Raw genomic sequence first — 19,582 nt, forward strand, 5'->3', positions numbered from 1 at the left:
AGAATCCAGTTCTACCTTGTATCCGACTGAAAGAATAGTTGGAAAATGCCAGTAAGGAATTTTTTGGCTATTTTTTCAGCTCTGGTATACCAACTGCACACCCCTAATTGTGTATAGAAAAATAATTTGGTTTTTTTCTTGAGGGAGAGTAGGATGGATAAATATGTACATTGCAAACAATTATATGTTTAAAAATCATTTTACAGCCTACTTTTTGTAAATGACTGAAGTCATGAGACATCGAATAATAAGAAACATATCCTCTTGTAATGGCTGTACAGGAAAATATTTTGATGGGCCAGCTTTTGGAAATGGGGAACAATCCCACTAGTATGATGTTGCTAAATACAGTGGATGCTTCATTGTGGTTTTTCGTACCTGTATTCCATTCACCACAATGGCGATGATGAAATAATCTCTTTTCACGCAAAGATGGTTTGTCAAAGGCATGACTGCTGCAGTAGTGCTTTCAAATCAGGTGGAATGCACCTGCATCAGTTCCTACGCAGAGTTCGACAGGTAGCTCAAACATGATTTGAAGATTAATTTTATTTCGGCCTTTTTATTTGCCTGTGAAAAAAATCAGCGAGGAAAAAAGTTAAAATATAAATAAACAACTACAGATGGACATGAAAAAATGTTGACATGAAATCATACAAATGAAAAACATGTGCAAAAGTTTCTGACCTGACAGCTGCATTTAATCTTACTAGAATGAAGTAAAGATGCTCTTACAAGCTTTGGTTTGTTTGGTGTGTTTCTTTGGGGCGATGTATGTGTCTGTATTAAACGCAGAAGAGAGACTTATTTTGTGTGTGTGTGAAACTGAAAAGGGTGCATAAAGCAAAACTCTTATGCAGAACAACATGCATTGAGCGGCCATGCTATGTTCATTTCCCCTGTGCCAATTCTGTTTGGGGCAGTAGGGTAAGGGAATAAATCTGCCTTCATGCCTCAACTAGGTGCTGGCCTTCTACTTTTGAGAAATGGCACTGTGTGCAAAGCTCTATTGGATCAGAGAGGGGAAGGGAGAGATGTATAATATCTCGTCGGAATTGAGGCAAAAGCATTTAACTGTGCAGCGATGTCTGTGTAATTTCATCAAAAGGGGAGACGTCAACAAGGCACACGTCCAGGAGTAAAGGTAGTTTTTCCAAGAGAACGATTCTTTATCTTCCCATTAGAATGGAATTATTATTATTACACCATTTCTGAGATGAAGTCTGAGTCCCAAAGGCCACAGTTTTGGTCTTCTGGTAGCTAATCATTAATCGTCCTTTTGTACAGAATTTACCCAGACATCCTTAGAACTAGAAGACTGATAGGGATTTAGAAAAAAGGATCACGTCAGCACGAAGCAATATTTGATTTTCCTTCCTTAGTACAGTGTATATTTTTATTCTACCTTTTGTTTCTGAAAAAGGAGAGCATGACAAACAACCCACAAAATAGACATGCTAGTTGTTTATGTGCACCTTGTATTTTTTTTATTTATTGTATAACTTTTAGAACAACAAAACCCAAGGCCTGTTCACTGTGTGCACTGCAAGTAGGATTCATATGATCTTGGCTCTCAAAACTCTTAGTTGTGTATTTCTTATACAATTAGTACATGTATGTGGGATTATATTTAGATCTTACTGTGTGTTAATAATGTAGTCTTATTCCCCAGAGGACTAGGTATAGTGACTATCACTAAGGTTGTGAAAGTTTATATCCAAAGTGATCTTGCAGAGAGGGGTTTGGGGAATCTGAAGGGTCAGAGTCTGCAATAGAGAATCTTTCCAGTTTCCCCTCTTGCTACAGTGCCTGTTTGCTGCGTCATTTCTTCCAGTGTTTTGCTTGCTTATTGGTAGCTATGGTTCTTCCTGTTTTGTCTTTAACAGCATTCAAACCACGAGTAGGAGAAAGCTCTGAGTAGATATTTGAGGGGAAAGAGCTTGAGTGCAGCTTTGGTATTTTTGGCATTATGTGTGTTGTGATATTGAGACAGGGTGAAATAGAATATGAATAAATGAATGAATGAATGAATGAATGAATGAATGAATGAATGAATGAATGAATGAATGAATGAATGAATTGTAGCTTAATTTTTTAAACCCAAATTGTTGTATTCTAATCTTAGCAATAGGAGAGGTGGCAAGGAAGTAGTGCCCTAAGCTCTTTGAAGGAAGGGCAGGTAAAATGTGCTAAATAGATCATGTCAGTTACTTATGATTTTATATGGGAATTGCATATATGAAATCAGAATTTTCTTGGGCTCTGTATCCCTAGATATTAGTCCCTTGCCTGAGATCATTACTTTTATATACTGGGCTTTTAATGATGGCTTTTAAAATGTTTTACTTCAGAGAAATTCAGGCACATTTAGTTGGATCAGGGACACTTAAAAATGAAATAAGACCCCACCAGATGATCTACTCTTTGTAGCTGTCACTTTAAGTAGATGCTTCTTGAGGTTAAATTTCAGTCTTTATTGCTCTATGTAACATGACCCAGGAGTTCCTTCCAAGCAAAGTTAAACCAGTTAGGGCACCTTAAAAAAAAAAAACTTTAAGGGGTGTGCATCGCTTTAGTGAAGCTAACACTTCTTTTTTTTCTTTTCTTTTTTGTATGTGGCAATCTTAGATTTTAGAAACTTAGATTCAGATACAGTGGTATTGTGCCAGTTTAAAAAAATGACCCTGTTTGTGTTATAGATTTCTTGGTTGTGCAGTCAAAACAGGATAAAAGGAAATTTTGAGATGAATGGATAGACATTGCATGCTGGTTATTTGTCAGGAGCCAAGGAAGTATAGTGGTCGGAGTGTTGGAGTAAGATCTTTGAGACAAGGTTTGAGAGTCAATGTAGTATAGTGGTTAGAGCAGGCTTTCTCAACCAGGTTTTCTTGATGGCCCTGGAAGAATTTCCCAAATGAATGGGAGTTTATTAATGTTTTATATATTTTTTAATTAAATTTGTTAAACATTTATTGGGCAATATGATTGTATATGGTCATGTTGACCTCCCCCCATGGCCAATGATCAGCCTGGGTTGGTGTGTATTTTTGGGGTAATGTCACTTTTGGGGTTTCTTGAAGCCTGAAGAGAATGTTTCTAGGAGTTTCTCAACAGTAAAAATGTTGAGAAAGGCTGGGTTAAGGTGTTAGAGTAAGATCTTTGAGACAAGTGGAGTACCTCAGGGGTCTGTCCTGGGGCCTGTGTTATTCAACATATTCATAAATGATTTGGATGAAGGAATAGAGGGGGTGCTTATTAAATTTGCAAATGATACTAAACTGGGAGGGGTAACAAACACACCAGAAGACCAGAAGCAGGATACAGGATGATATTGACAGGCTAGAAATGAATGAACTGATAGTGAGAGAAGTTGACTAAGAGGTGATATGATAACCACCTGCGCGGCTCGCAGTTGTTCCTTTGCCGGTGGCCTGCCGCGTCGGGCCGCCGGCCAGGGAGTCCCCGCGAAGCGCCTCTCGCCGCATCAGGACGCAGCCCAACGAGCCCCCGCCAGCCGCCCTGCGCCCGGCTGCCGGGGGCTCCCTTGCCTAGCGCCCGCTGTATTCAGAATACAGCGGGCTTGAATACTAGTAATCTAATGTTTCTCACACCCAGATATTGGAGGGGGTATTACCTTTGCAGCTTCACCTCAAGAGATCATTGTGTCTTTCAATGTCTTCATGAAGCTAGAATGATAGGTGAATTAGTCCTTTTGAGTGTTGCTGCAGAACCTAGGGCCTCCATGCCAATAGCTATAAATGGGAATATCTACTCAAGATCAATATAACTGGCTAAGTATTTCTTTTTGTTTTTAAATCGCATCCTTGTTTCAGTATCATGGCTTTATCTACAAGGAGAGCAAAGGAATGCTCATCACTAAAGGTGCTCAGTGCCATCTTCCCTACCCCCCCCCCACCCTTCAGTAGTTTAATGCTCATGTCCAGCTGACACCAGGCAGGAGAATCCTGCAGGAATGGATATACCTCCACTACAACTGCTGGGTCCTCTGTGATTTGTTCCTTGTATGCTTTCCTGCACTGACAGAATTACAGCAATGCAGATTGGCTGTGCCAGCCAGGCAGTTACATAATTGTTATATTGGTTCTCTGATAGCTTAAAGAAATGAAGAGAGGATTGTCCTATTAACCTAGTTAAAAAGGCTAACTGCAGGTACAGCAGCTGAAGGCCAGTCCGTTTCTGAAATCGTTGTGCAGAATATCATGGAGGGGTGCTTTTCTTCATTGCAGGGTCTTTTGCTCCCTACTAGAATAGCTGATATTGGTTGCTAGGGAAAGGCAGTTTCCTTAAAATTAAACTAAGCATCTTTTCTTCACTACCTTTTTTTTGCTGTGATCAGTTCCCTTCTTGATCATTTCCCTTGTCTCAGATCTCTTTCACTGCCTTCCATTTTTTTCTCAGATGCTGTGCAGTAAAATAAAGGCCTAAGAATTTCAGTATTGCTATTCATCTAGCAAGGATTTTGGCTGGATTTCAGTAGTTGCCTTTGCTTCTTCTCCTGGTCTTGGCTGCATGGGTGGGCTGTCACTGGCCTTTTGCAGTGCAGATTTCTGGGGCTGCTAAGCCTACCAGGTAGAAGAAGAGCTTGGGGGGGGGGATTCTATCCCCCATTTTACCACCCAAAGCAGCCAACATTCACCTTCCCTTTCTCTTCCTACAACAACCCCCCTGGCATGTAGGTGTGGTGAGAGAGCTCTGAGAGAACTGCGAGTGGCCCAAGATCATCCAGCTGGCTTCATGTGGAAGAATGGGGAATTGAATCTGGTTCTCCAAATTAGTGGCTGCCACTCTTAACCATTACATCAAGCTGGTTTTCATGTGGGTGCAGCTAGAATATGGTTGCCAGATAAACGCAGAAGTCTATGACCTGGACACACCACAGTCTCCTGGTTTTGATCAGATAACATATCTCAGAAAATGGCTTTTGAGGCAGCTTGCATTAAAAACCCCACAGCAGAAGCAGCTAACTAAACATAGAAATTAATTATTGTTTACTCAGTAAAATAATGCAGAACTGAAAGGGGAGAAACCCAAAGGCTTTAAAGCAGGGGTAGTCAACCTGTGGTCCTCCGGATTAGTGATCCCCAACCTGTGGGCCGCGGACCAAATGTGGTCCGTTGACTAATTGGAGGTGGGCCGCGAAGGACGCCTTCTCTCCCCCCCCCGGCCCTTTACTTCATCCCCCCCGGCCCTTTACAACACACTTCGGGTGTCATTGTCTCCCATCAATCCCAGATGGGACTATCTCGTTGCAGAGAAACAAGCTCAGGGTTCCCATTGATTAGTCATTGTCATGAGTTAAAATTTCCATGAAAATAATATGTTCCTTATGTTCATTGTTGTGGCGTGTCTGTATCTTATTTTGAAGGGATGTTTAAACATTACCATAGTGATCAGAGAGTGTTAGGGCAGTGGTTGAGAGTAAAACTACCCCCCCCCCAGCAGGCCTCAATAAAATTGTCAAGTGTTGAGTGGTCCCCGGTGATAAAAAGGTTGGGGACCACTGCTCCAGATGTTCATGGACTACAATTCCCAATGGCCCCTGCCAGCAATGCTGGCAGGGGCTCATGGGAATTGTAGTCCATGAACATCTGGAGGACCACAGGCTGACTACCCCTGCTTTAAAGTACACCCCGAAGAGAGAGCTTCCTTCCTTCCTCCCTCCCTCCCTCCCTCCCTCCCTCCCTCCCTCCCTCCCTCCCTCCCTGTTCTTCTACAACTGCTCAATGTTCAGCATAGTGAAGGTTAAGCAATACTCAATGCCACTCACACAGTAGAAGGAAGGCTTTAAAGTTGGAGGCTGTCCGTTGCATTGACACTCTCCCCCACCTACTTGATCCCACCCTCCCCCGTTATTATTATTATTTATTAAATTTCTATATTGCCCTCCTGAAACCCGCACAGGAGAGGAGGCTCTTCTCTTCATTCTGTACCTGTATTCCATTATACGCATTTGTTCTTTTCAAAAAAAGAGGGTAATGGGTGCAAACATTTGCTTGGGGGTCAGAAACCGCCTGGCACCAACTTCCTAGCTCTGTATAAATGTATCTATCTCATAAACATCTCAGTACACAGCACAGAAACATCTGGGCATATTGCCACAAACATTGAACGAGCCATGGAAAATTTGGCATTAAATTCAAGAAAGCCCACATCTCAGCCTTGTAGTACCATATGTAATACTACCCTCTCGTATCTCCAGACACATTCAAGTACAGAGGCATGATCTCTCCTCCATGCTAACAAAAATGGGGGCAATGTTCCAAAAAGTTCTCCAGTGTTCATCTGAGGCCAGCAGCTGTGAGATAAAAGGGGCTTTGATGCTTAAGAATTACTTTCCTTTCCATGATGGCATTAAGAGGCAGCCCACCCTCAATTATAGGAGACAGTTATCCTGCCTTCCCTCTGATGAGAACTAACAGCAAATGCTTTGATGCACTCCTAGCCCTAAAGCGGAAACTGTACTATGTCATACATGGGCTTCTTTAAAGCCTGGGAGCTGCATTAATTCTTTTGCAAGTTTTACACTTCCAAGACCAGCCTTCAAAACCTTGTTCCTGCATGTACCACCATTTAGGTTTGCTTGATACAAGTCTTGACAGGTTAGGTCCATTTCATAGATTCTGTTTTGGAAACCTGCGAAAACTCATGCATCTTCTGAAAATTCTGCAGGTGAACTTCAGGCTTTTCACTAAGTAAGGAAAGTTGTTTGCTGGAATGTCAGTCTCCTCCTTGATGTCCTCAATGCTCATTATTAATTAATATATTTATTTATTTATTTATTTATTTATTTATTTATTTATTTATTTATTTATTTATTTATTTATTTATTTATTTATTTATTTATTTATATATATATATACCGCCCTCCCGAAGGCTCAGGGCGGTTTACATGAATCAAGAAAATGATACAGGTAATATCATTTATAGTAACAACAAGGTGATAACAACAATAACATTAAGCTCAGACAACTGAGAGCACATGGAGAGAGCTACTGGGGAGTGTTACTGCTGACCAGGTGAGGCTATTGTGGTGCTGAGTGAGGATATTGCTGGGTGATAGCTGGGAGGATTAAAAATGGCTAGAGACAAAGGGCTCTTGGCCTGCGGCTCTTGGCCTAGCAATTAGAATCAGTAGATTATATTTCCCTAGTAGTTGCACTGCCTAGAAGTTACAATGGACCTCCAGGACACTCATCCCATCATCTGCAGTGAGTGTGACATGATTGCCTTCTTCCCAGAAGACAAGATGGACTACATCTGCCCCAAGTGTCAGCTGGTAAGACTTTTGGAGGAAAGGATTAGGGGATTAGAAGACAGCGTTATTACTCTAACCCAAATTAAGAAAGGGGAGGAGTTCATAGACCACAGCTGTGCAACTTGGAATAAAGACGATACAACCAGTCCTGAAGAGGATAAGGGGATTGACCTCATTATGGAGCCTCTGCAGACAGTTAGGAAAAAGATTCAACGGCGTAGAGTGAGACGGTTCTCGGGGCCTTCGGAGCTCCAGAATAGATTTCAGGCCCTTGCAGAGGAGGTGCAAGTGTCAACGAGGGAAGAGGTCCCAAAACAAAGTCTAAGACAAAATGAAGAGGCCATGGGGACAGAAGGAAATGGTGTTGAGAAGAAAAGAAAAAGGAGAGTACTGGTAATTGGAGACTCCCTCCTAAGAGGAATGGATCGCCATGTGGCTGGGTCCGACCCCCTAACCCGAGAGGTGTGTTGCTTGCCAGGGGCAAAAATTAAAGACGACTGCCCAAACTCCTCAAATCTACGGATCACTACCCATTTGTGATGGTCCATGTGGGAACGAATGACATGTCTGTGAATACCATCGCTCCTATTAAAAAAGACTATCAAGATCTGGGGAGGAAGCTCAAGCAAATGGGGGCACAAGTGGTATTCTCTTCAATCTTGCCTGTCAAGGGAAGAGGAGTGCATCGGGAGAGGAAGATAATGGAGGTGAATCACTGGCTGCTAGTTGGTGCTGTCAGGAGAGATTTAGTTTCTGGGACCATGCGATAGGCTTTCTTGAGGAAGGCCTACTAGCACCTGATGGATTGCACTTATCGAAGCTGGGGAGATTCATCAGGAGAGCTTTAAACTGAAGCCATAAGGGGAAGGAGATGTTCGACATAGGGAGTGTAAGGAAGGAGACCGATCGGGGGCAGCCCAGCCTAGGGAACCAAAAGTAAAAGGATTCAGATGCCTTTATAATAACGCCCGAAGCATGGGCAATAAGAAGGAAGAGCTGGAACTTCTCATACTGATGGAAAGGTATGATCTAGTAGGCATCACAGAAACTTGGTGGAATGATTCTCATGAATGGAATGGAATAGTGGATGGATATGAACTGTTCAGAAAAAACAGAATAGATCAAAGAGGTGGAGGAGTGGCACTGTATGTAAGGAAAGGGCTTATGTGTCAGGAAATTCTAGTGAAGAAGAGTGTATCTCCAGTGGGAAAGCATCTGGGTGAAAATAAGCGAGGGGGAAACAGTGTGGTGGTTGGTGTCTGCTACCGACCGCCTGACCAACGAGAGGATGTGGGTGCTGCACTTTGTGAGCAGCTTGAGAAAATATCCAAGCAGCAGGACCTTGTCATCATGGGTGACTTCAATTTCCCAGATGTGTGCTGGGAAACAAGCTCTGAGAAGTGTCCTCAGTCATGCAACTTTCTGACCTGCCTGGCTGACAATTTCATATATCAAATGGTAGATGAACCCACAAGAGGTTCAGCCATACTGGACATAATACTGACCAACAGGTAAGAGTTGGTGGATGAGGTGAAGGAGGTGGGGACCCTAGGGGGAAGTGACCATGTCCCCATAGAATTCCTTTTGAGATGGAGAGGCAAGGAAGCTTGTAGCCAGACGCGGATGTTGGATTTTTGTAGGGCAAACTTTAATAAACTCAGAGACATGATGAGTGTCATACCATGGACGAGAATGCTGGAAGGGAAGGGAGCATTTGAAGGGTGGGCGCACTAACAAGAGCTATTGCATGCTCAATCAATGACTATCCCAGAAAGACGAAAACACTGCAGGAGCTCTATGAAGCCTATTTGGATGAACAGAGAACTTCAAGAGGAACTAAGAAAGAAAAGGAAAATGTTCAGGAAATGGAGGGAAGGACAGAGCTCTAAAGAAGAGTACCTACAGGCTACTAGGCACTGTAGATCAATCATCAGAAAGGCCAAAGCTGAGAGTGAGCTAAGACTGGCCAGGGAAGCCCATTGAAACAAGAAAAGATTTTTCAGTTACGTGAGGAGCAAACGTAAAGTAAAGGAGGCAATAGGCCCACTGTTGAGTGCAGATGGACAAACTCTAACGGAAGATGCAGAGAAAGCAGAAAGGCTCAGCACCTATTTTACATCAGTTTTTTCCCCACGGGTCCAAGGGTTTAGGCACATCTAGAGATGGCAGTAGCCAAAGGACACTGTCTGGGTGGCAGGTTAACATGGATAGAGGGGTTGTCGAGAGGCATTTAGCTGCGCTGGATGAGTTCAAATCCCCTGGACCGGATGAAATGCATCCGAGTGTGCTCAAAGAACTTGCCGGAGAACTTGCACAGCCCTTGTCCATCATCTTTGGGACCTCTTTTAGAACTGGAGATGCCCCGGGGGAGAGAGCAAACGTTATTCCGATCTTCAAAAAAGGGAGGAAGGACGACCCAGGGAACTACAGATCAGTGAGTCTGACCTCTGTTATGAGGAAGATAATGGAGCAGATATTAAAGCGAGGGATCTGCAAACATCTGGAGGACAATTTGGTGATCCAAGGAAGTCAGCATGGTCCTGTCAGACCAACCTGGTTTCCTTTTTTGACCAAGTAACAGGTTTGCTGGATCATGGAAATTCGGTTGATGTCATTTACTTGGATTTTAGTAAAGCTTTTGTTAAGGTTCCTCATGATGTTCTGATGGATAAATTGAAGGACTGCAATCTGGATTTTCAGATAGTTAGGTGGATAGGGAATTGTTAGAGAACCGCACTCAAAGAGTTGTTGTCAATGCTGTTTCATCAGACTGGAGGGAGGTGAGTAGCAGGGTACCTCAGGGCTCGGTGCTTGGCCCGGTACTTTTTAACATATTTATTAATGATCTAGATGAAAGGGTAGAGGGACTAATCAAGTTTGCAGATGACACCAAATTGGGAGGACTGGCAAATACTCCAGAAGATAGAGACAGAGTTCAACGAGATCTGAACACAATGGAAAAATGGGCAAATAAGAACAAGATACAGTTTAATAAAGATAAGTGTAAAGTTTTCTGTGTCAGAAAAATGAAAAACATGCCTACTGGATGGGGGATATGCTTCTAGGTAACACTGTGTATGAACGAGACCTTGGGGTACTTGTGGATTGTAAGCTAAACATGAGCAGGCAGTGTGATGCAGCGGTAAAAAAGGCAAATGCCATTTTGGGCTGTATCAACAGGGGCATCACATAAAAATCACAAGATGTCATAGTCCCATTGTATACGGCACTGGTCAGACCACACTTGGAGTATGTGTGCAGTTCTGAAGACCTCTCTTCAAGAAGGATGTAGATAAAATTGAAAGGGTACAGAGGAGAGTGACGAGGATGATCTGGGGCCAAGGGACCAAGCCCTATGAAGATAGGTTGAGGGACTTGGGAATGTTCAGGCTGGAGAAAAGGAGGTTCAGAGGGGACATGATAGCCCTCTTTAAGTATTTGAAAAGTTGTCACTTCGAGGAGGTTAGGATGCTGTTCCCGTTAGCTTCAGAGGAAAGGACATGCAGTAATGGGTTTAAACTACAAGTACAACGATATAGGCTAGATATCAGGAAAAAAACTTTTCACAGTCAGAGTAGTCCAGCAGTGGAATAGGCTGCCTAAGGAGGTGGTGAGCTCCCCCTCACTGGCAGTCTTCAAGCAAAGGTTGGATACACACTTTTCTTGGATGCTTTAGGCTGATCGTGCATTGAGCAGCGTGTTGGACTAGATGGCCTGTATGGCTCCTGCCAACTCTTTGATTCTATAATGTATTCATGGGGAATAGCATCTGAATATTATTTTTCTATGTTACAGACCTGTGGCATGTGCAAGCTAGGTCATGGAGAAGAACATCTTCTAAGCAAAAAAATAACAAAAAGCTACGAACAGGTAGCATTCTCCCAAAATCCTCTTCAGCCTAATTCGTGGTGCATCTCTAGCCAAGCAGACACCTATTCTTTGGTCCTCAATTCCCTGGTCCCTCTTTAAAATGTAAGTTGCTGTATAAAGTGGCTACTAAATACACATATTCTATCAGTATGGGTTTGTTCTCCTTAGTGATATCCTGCTAACACTTTTTTGAAATAAGCCAATTAATCCTTTGCTAATACATATCCCAAGTCTAAACAAAATTACTCAAGCAGCAAATCCCTAATGTAGAAGCTAATAAGTGAGCTTAACTGCACAATTTGGCATTCAGGGATGTGTATTCGACCACTTAGTGCCCAAGATTTGATTTTATGGTGTAAGGGGGAGATTATATGGAACATTGGTCTGATCTAGCAGGATTCTGGGATCACCCAAGGTCATTTTAATCCTAACAGCTGTTTTATTGCAATGCTATATTGCCTTCTCGATTTGCCACCCATGCCGCCTAACTTTAAGAACTTTTTCCCTTCACAATCTCATTATAGTTACCAAGATCTGTCTCAGAGTGTCCTACTGTCTTTTCAGGATACAAATATTTAAAAATGATGCTTAACCCTTTAGAAGTCCAGCAAACAAGAAATCAGATTTTACTGCAATAAAAACTTTGAGTTGGCTACAGAGCAGAACAATTAGTGCTTCATTCTCTCAAACCAACTTCTGGCATTTCTAAAATTTTCCTTTCCCAGTAAGTCACAATTGAAATCTGCTGAAGTCTCCAATAAATCTGCACATTTTAATCAATACAACCTTCCTTTCTGATGAAAGATACAGTAAGATGTAGTCTGACATGATTATGTATTACCAGAAAAGGTTTAAAAAATTAAATTATTTAGAGTATTTTTTGTTTAATTATCAATCTTTGAACTATAGGCTCAAACTCAGATTTATTCAACCAAAAATAATGTCGGAGAATTTCTGTTGTTCTTGTTTGGGTACACACTATGTCTCATTGTCAGTAGGGACAAAAAGTCAGACCCTGCACTGTTTTTCTTCCTTAAACTAGATCAGAGGTCCCCCCCCCTCCGGAATGTTCTGTTGAGGAGAATTAGTTATAGCCTGCCTTTCTCACAGGGAGAGGTTTCTTTGTTCACTTTCTTACGGGGTTGTAAAACTTTTAAAATTTCAGTTTGCCTATGAATTATTTCTCTGGCAAGTTGATTAGCTTTCTTCCTCCCTAGCCTAATCTCAGTCAAAGGAAATGTAAAGTATTATGGGAGCTTAATGGGTTTGTTAAGATACCACATAGAATCCTGGAAGTTAGAGGACTAATTATATTTTTAAAAGATATACTAGGAGAGAGGGGAAATAAAACGACTGCCAGTGAAGCAGTGTTATTTTAACCTGCACAACCCATCAGAAACCATGATGGGCAGAAACCCCTTCTGGCCCCAGCCACATTACAGAAACACTTGTTAAAAATCGGGAAAGGAGCTGGCAGGTGTTATGACACCCACAGGTACCATGTTTGGGAACCCAGGCATGGGGAATGCATATGGTCTTTTTACTTAGCAAACAGGGACATTGAGCTTGAGGTGGAGAAGTCAGTGCAACAGATAGATGCAGGCTTTAGCGTTTTCTAGTTGTGTGAGTGTCATTGGGTAATGTTTAACTTCCACTTCCTGAACACTGATCAATGATGGTAGAAAATGAAGGAAACTCTCTCTTCAGGATGCAGTTTAATGAGTTTGGGTTCCCCCTCTCCTTTCAGTTATGTATTATTTTGTTGAAGGAACAGTAATTGATTTTTTGTTTATCAGTTTAAATGTTGCTAGCTGTTTCTACTAAGGTTTTTAACATGTAAGTTGCTTCAAAAGCCCTTTGGCTGAGATGTTTTGGGTCCACTTCATAGATTTGTATACAGATGCTGCTGGAAATAACCTGGCCCCTGTGTGAATGTATAGGGCAGAGCTTGACAAATCTCAGGCACCATAGTGCCTAGAAATTTCATTGGGGTGCCTAGTGTTTCCAGCAGTCATTTATTGCAGTGGTCCCCAACCTTTTTATCACCGGGGATCACTCAACGCTTGACAATTTTACTGAGGCCCACTACCCTAACGCTCTCTGACTCTGATGTTTGAACATCCCTTCAAAATAAGATACAGACACGCCACAACAATGAACATAAGGAACATTTTATTTTCATGGAAATTTTAACTCATGACAATGACAAATCAATGGGAACCCTGAGCTTGTTTCTCTGCAACGAGATAGTCCCATGTGCGCCTGCCGGATTGTGGATGAAGTAAAGGGCCGGGGGGGGGGCGAGCCGTCCTTCGCGGCCTACCTCCAGTTAGTCGGCGGACCACATGTGGTCCCCGGCCCACAGGTTGGGGATCGCTAATTTATTGTATTGCAAGTGCCTGTTGGTGATAAATCAATAGAAGTACAAAGATTATATAGGTGAGAGTTAGACGTTAGCTTTGTGTTGTGATGACAACCAAGATTACCCAATATATATTCATACACTAATGCCAGAATTGATAAAAATCAATAATTTTTTAAAAAATTTAAACAGATTTTAAAATTTTAAATTGACTTTTTAAAATTACATTGGAATTTTTGATTAAAATCAAATTTTGGTACATTCCCCGCAAATCATTTTATCAATCTAAAGATACCTTAAGTTACATTATATCATTCATTCATTATGTCATGCTCTCCCAGATTTTTCTGTAAAATAATTTTGGGTAATTTTTCTATGTATTCTAGAAGATACCATCATAGGTGCTTGATTTTGCAGTTCTGAAAATTGCATTTGTGTCTGCCTTCCTCACCTCTTCAAGGAGGTGTCTCCATAAAACATTAGCAGCTGCAGAAAAAAAAAAACCTTACACTAGGCAGAAATAGATTGTACTGCCTTGAGTGTGTGGGATAAACAGTAAGTCTGGATGAAAAATGGAGCTAGCAGTCAAACACATATGGGGAGAGACCATCCCTTAGATTTGATAGTCCCAAGTAGTGAAAGGCTTTGCAAGTTAATAGCCTCTTGACTTGAATGGTAAAGCAAGTCAGCCACCAGTACAATGATTTTAAGTTTATGCTCATCTTCATAGAGTGTTGGACTTCAGTTCACAATTCTGGCTAATAATGCTACAGTGTTTTCAAGGGAAGTCCTTTTGGGATTGTATTACAGTAGTCCAGTTTTTAGATTACTGTAGCATGGAATAATGCTACTGTAGCATGGAATAATGCTACTGTAGCATGGAATAATGCTACAGTGATGTTTCAAAGGTACAATAAAATCAGAGTCCAGTAGCACTTTTAAGACCAACAAAGATTTATTCAAGGCGTGAGCTTTCAAGTGCAAGCACTCTTCGTCAGTGCTACTTCAGACCAACACGGCTACTCATTTGTTTCAAGGGTAGTCCTTTGTAGAGTGGATGAATCTTCAAAACTTGTTTCTGTGCCAGTTGAAAACAGGAGGTAAGCATTTTTTGTCCTTCTTAACCCTGGCTTTGCCAGTAGAAAGCCTGGATACAGTGTCTTAAGCTCTTAGCAAAATCTTTTACTTACTTAACGTATTTATAATCTATCTTTCCCACTGACTGAAGGTGGATTTCACAATGTAGGTTTATTTTATTTTACAGAATCCAGCCTTTTTACCCTTGAAAGACTGGTAACAAATTAGTAACATATATAATCACATCATACAAACTATTGAAACAAAACCAGAGCTAAAACCAATACAAAAACATAAAAATGACAAAGCATTAGGCAGGAAGGAGGGGTTACTGAGAGTACCAGGCAAAAAAAACAAAACAACTTATTTTGTTTGCAGAAGATGGCAGTAGAAGAGGACAGGGAGTACTAAAGTTCTGGTGTCATAGTTAAGTATGTTCTTTCCCAACTTGTCACTCACCAAATCTCAGATAGCAGATATGCCTAAAGTAGGGCCTCGGGAGATGTTCATAGTGGTTAGGTAGGCTTGTATGGGAGTAGCTGAACTCAAATCATTATAGGGCTTTAAAGTTCAATCCTTTGAATTGTGCCTAAATATGGTTTGGGAGTAGAGAGGGGCATGAATTGACTGACAAACCAGTGTTTGCCATGAATTTTGGGCTGTTTGGGGTTATTGAACCAGTATTCATGAATGGCAGAACTGGGATGAAATACCATGAATTTTGGCACAATTTGTTGTGGTTTGTAACATTCCCTGAAAAGGAGGAGGAGCAGCTGAGTGGTTAGGAAATCTCCACTGCTCAGTTGTTTAGCTTAAATTTTAACCACCGCTGATTTGTACTCCCTGAGACAGTCTGATGGGAAGAGAAAACAGGGGTTTAAATAGATCTTCCCTCTGTTCTCCAGAAAAAGCCATGGAGATCAGAAAGGAGGGTTTAAATGGGAGGAGTGAATTGCCTTCCTGGGTGCACTTCACCCACACCTTTCTGCTGGCTGTTGCTTTCCATGGCCAGGAGAAAATTGAAAGGGAAGTTCCTTCCTGGGGGATCTCCCCCCCTCCCCTTTCCTGGTTGTGGCCGGATGAAAGGTGGAATGGAGATCTTACCTGGGAGATTCCTCTCCCCACTTTCTTACTTCCACTAGATAGGATGGGGTTAAGTGCCTTCCGGGGGGGGGGGTTCACCACCTCCTTTCTGCTGGCCACAGCAAGTAGACATTATTTCTGGCTGGGAAAGTATGACCAGCAGACAGGATGGGGTGCAATGCTCCCAGGAAGCAGTTCCTCTCATATTTAACCTTCTGGTGTTGCACCCCCCCCCCCCCCCGTTGGAGAGCTGGGCTCTTCCAGTCTTCCATTTGGAGCCAGCTGGGTGATCTTGGGCCAGTCAGAGCTCTTTCAGCCTTACCTACCTCACGGGGTGTCTGTTGTGGGGAGAGGAAGGGTGGGCTGCTTTGAGAATCTTCCAGGTAGTAAAAAATGGGATACAAAAACCCAGCTCTGCCCCTTCTTCTCTAAGTGACTGAGAACCATTTAATCCTCTGCTTTCTGCTCCTCCTGCTTCCCATCCAGAACTAGTGACACCTTTAACCTTGGGTCATACCTTCTGCTCAGCAGTAGCACATTGGCTTTGTAAGGATTAAACTTTATTAGTCTCCATCCACTACAAAACCGCCTCCAGGCAGTATTTCAGAGTTTGTGCAGCCTTCCTGGGAAGCAGCTGAGAGGATGAGAATGGAGCTCAGTGTCATCTGCATAGAGAAGACAGCCCAGCCCAAATCCCTGGATGACCTTACCCAGCAGTTTCATGTTGAAAAGCATAAGGGAGGATGGAGCCTTGTGGGACTCCACAGACCAAAGCCCAAGGGGGGGGGGGGTGAGTGAGCAGCAATCCCTCTACATCAGGGGTAGTCAACCTGTGGTCCTCCATATGTTCATCGACTACAATTCCCATGAGCCGCTGCCAGCAAATGCTGGGAATTGTAGTCCATGGACATCTGGAGGGCCACAGTTTGACTGAAGAAGTTGATGCAATCAAAAGAGTGAGATATCTAATGAGCAATGTGATAGGACTTTGGTCACAGAAATGTCACTGTCTAGTTCTTGTGCCTTACTGTGAGAAACCATTTTTTTAACCATTTTTAATGTTTGAGTTTAAAAAAAGAAGTGACTACCTGTAATAATCTTTAGATCAGTTGCAGCACCACAGATCATTGGCTCTTTATCTACATTTTAGTGACAATTGCTGTTCTATTGCCTGATTTTTTTACCAAAGATAGTGATGGAATCTCACAGCCTGACCATGCTATAAAATAACAATTGCTTGCCAACATCATTTGGGAGTATTAAAATAATCATATTGGAGATAATGCTGAAAACATTTTTGTTCAGGAAGACAAAAACGTTAGTAGTAGAGCTAGAATTTTTATATGAATGACTACCTTACCTTGAATTTGTCGTGACCTCATATGGTTAATTCATTTTTTTTATTTTCATTTACCCTGGAGGTGTTTTAGTTTGTTTGTTAGTTTGTTTATTTATTTATTATGGTTTGTTTGTTTGTTTATTTATTTATATACCACCCTCCCTGAAGGCTCAGGGCGGTTCACATAAAACAGAAACAATACAGTTAATTAATTTTTACAATAATAAAGTGATAACAATTTGATACTCTTTAACAGTTTGATACTCTTTAAGTCCTTGTCGTAGGAGTAAGACTTCTTTACTGGCGACCACACTGCTGATACCATGACTTCAAATGTGGCAATGTGAAGGAAATCTCAGACACATAATGATCATCAAAGGAAAACTGTCACATAGGACAAGAGCATCATTTTTAATTGCAGGTGTTAGGATTTATACGTGCTTTAAACAAATACTTCCGTGGCTTGTTTCGTGGAGTGTTGAAAGATATCATTATTCTAATGGGTCGAGAGAGCGATTAGCTGTCAGGTGGCTTCTTAAAGGTTGTAGGGTGAATTTGCCAATTAGTACAAGGGAATGCTACCTGGTGTGCCATGCAATTATATGTAAGTGTGCTGCTGCTCATAATATTTGGAGTTTGAGAGTCAACCTGACCAGACTTTGAAAAAAAACAGGTTAAGGTGGGATGGCCGGGTTGATCTGAAGCAGCAGAACAAAGTTTGAATTGAGTGGCAACTTTAAGATAAATAGAGTTTTATTCAAGATGTAAGCTTTGTGTGCATGCACACTTCCTCAGACACTCACACTCAGGAGGTGTACATGCATATGAAAGCTTACACCAGCCTTTCTCAACTTTTTTACCACTGAGATGAGAAATCCCTGATTCTTCAGGATTTGAGAAACCCCAGAAGTAGCCTGATCATGCAGAATATGGTTAGGAAGCATAGCTGTGTACATGCCCACCAAGGGGCTTTCCCCTTTCCATCCCCTTCACCAACCAGGGGACCCCGACGAAGGGGCCAGGCGACCCCAAATGGGAAAGCCCCTAGGTTGAGAACCACTGCTTGTAGGGCTAGGTGCCTGAATCCTGCCCAGCAGAGCCCTGGTGTGTGGTGACTATTTTAGGGACTGATTAGTAAGGCCTCCCTGGCAGATGTGAGCAAGGTGGCTTCTGATACCGCTGGACCCTTGTCAACACTTGCCTTGGCCATATTCATCTTTCTGTGGTTCTGCTCAGCTGGTAGTCTCAGCTCCTTGGGCTCCTATTCTGAGACTCCAGGTGTGAGCCGCTGAGCTGGTCAGTGGGGGGGGGGAGTGTAATGAAAATTTATTTTATTTATTTATCTTTATATTTATATACCGCCGTTCTCAAAAGTCTTGCGGCGGTTTACAGAGATTCATAAAAACAATAATATCCCATAAAAACAATAAAAACCTATAAAAACCCATTAAACATAATTAAAACACAATATCACAATGGCGGATAATAACCCACTCCCCTCCTCCCGTCCAGCAAAGGTCTGTTATTCTCTATCTGGGAGCGAGGGATTTAGATAATGAACAAAAATGACTAGGCTATATGCATGAAGGTCCAAACAATGTAAGCCCCTAATGTAGGTTCATTAAAACTATTGCACATTGAGTTAAAATGATTACCAGAGAAGCCTGTCTTCCCCCACATTTATTTTCCTCCACACCCTCTGGCAATCTGGTATCCAGCACCCATGCTCCACACATGGACGAACACAGTTCTCCTACATATACTTCCTTGTCTGCCTTGCCAGTTTATGCTTTGCAGGATCTTGCTTTGCAGGATCTTATATTCAGTTAACTCACAACACAGTGAATGCTTGGAGTAAAGGTTCTAGACCTTGGCTGTATCCCTGACTGTGCTACCCTAATAAGCCCATTGACTGGGGGTGGGGGAAGGGCTCCTTAAGGGAATATCTGTCTTCCTTGTTATGAAATGGATCTGTCTCTGATGGTTACTTTTACATAATATCTGATCAGAGATGCTGGAGGACTTTTGTAAATAGGATAAGATGCTTACTAAGCAGCTTGCCTCTGCTGTGAAAGCAGACGGGCTCGGAATGCTTTTCTGTGTAAGCAAGAGCAGGAAGCAGTGTTGTTGTGGGGAAGGGTTGTCAGGTGCGCCTTGCCCACTAGGGTTGTGAGCTCCTGGTCGGCGGAGCGGCTTTAGCTGTTGGTGTGTTCTCCGTTGAGAGGCTGTTTCGGAACGCGCCATGACAGTTTGCATATTTTCTGAGACCTAAAATTAATTCTGACTTGACGCCCTTCAAATGAAATGGCCTTTTCAGGACTGCTTTGGCTGAATGGGCAAGCAACAGCCTGAGCAGAGCAAAGTGATAATAGTCTAGAAATGTAGGACAGAGTTTCCCCTTGGACACTTCCAGTCAGCTGACGTGTGTTTATTTGTGTGAGTGGTCCGGGTGGGCCGGTTTCAAGATTAAATTCATTCCCATAGCCTTGTTCCAGATCCGTGAGCTGTTAGGTGCAAGGATCTGTGGAGAACTGCTTTGTGCTGGTTTTTAAAGAGAGCTTTCTTGCTTTGCTCA

At 42.3% G+C, this 19,582-nt stretch overlaps 1 protein-coding gene across 8 annotated transcripts in view; it reads left to right on the plus strand.

Annotated features, from left to right (window-relative positions):
* NCOA1 (nuclear receptor coactivator 1) overlaps positions 1–19,582 on the plus strand; it is a 321,680-nt gene that overhangs the window by 25,024 nt on the left and 277,074 nt on the right. Inside the window, exon 1 of one of the 8 annotated variants that reach the window (XM_077331651.1) lies at positions 11,228–11,248. The exons of the other annotated variants lie outside the window; for them this stretch is intronic. The gene's annotated coding sequence lies outside the window, so the exon portion shown is untranslated. Of the gene's footprint in view, positions 1–11,227; positions 11,249–19,582 lie in introns of those variants that run through there. 8 annotated transcript variants of the gene reach the window in all.

Source organism: Paroedura picta, chromosome 1 (genome assembly GCF_049243985.1).
Source record: "Paroedura picta isolate Pp20150507F chromosome 1, Ppicta_v3.0, whole genome shotgun sequence".
NCBI lineage: Eukaryota > Metazoa > Chordata > Lepidosauria > Squamata > Gekkonidae > Paroedura > Paroedura picta.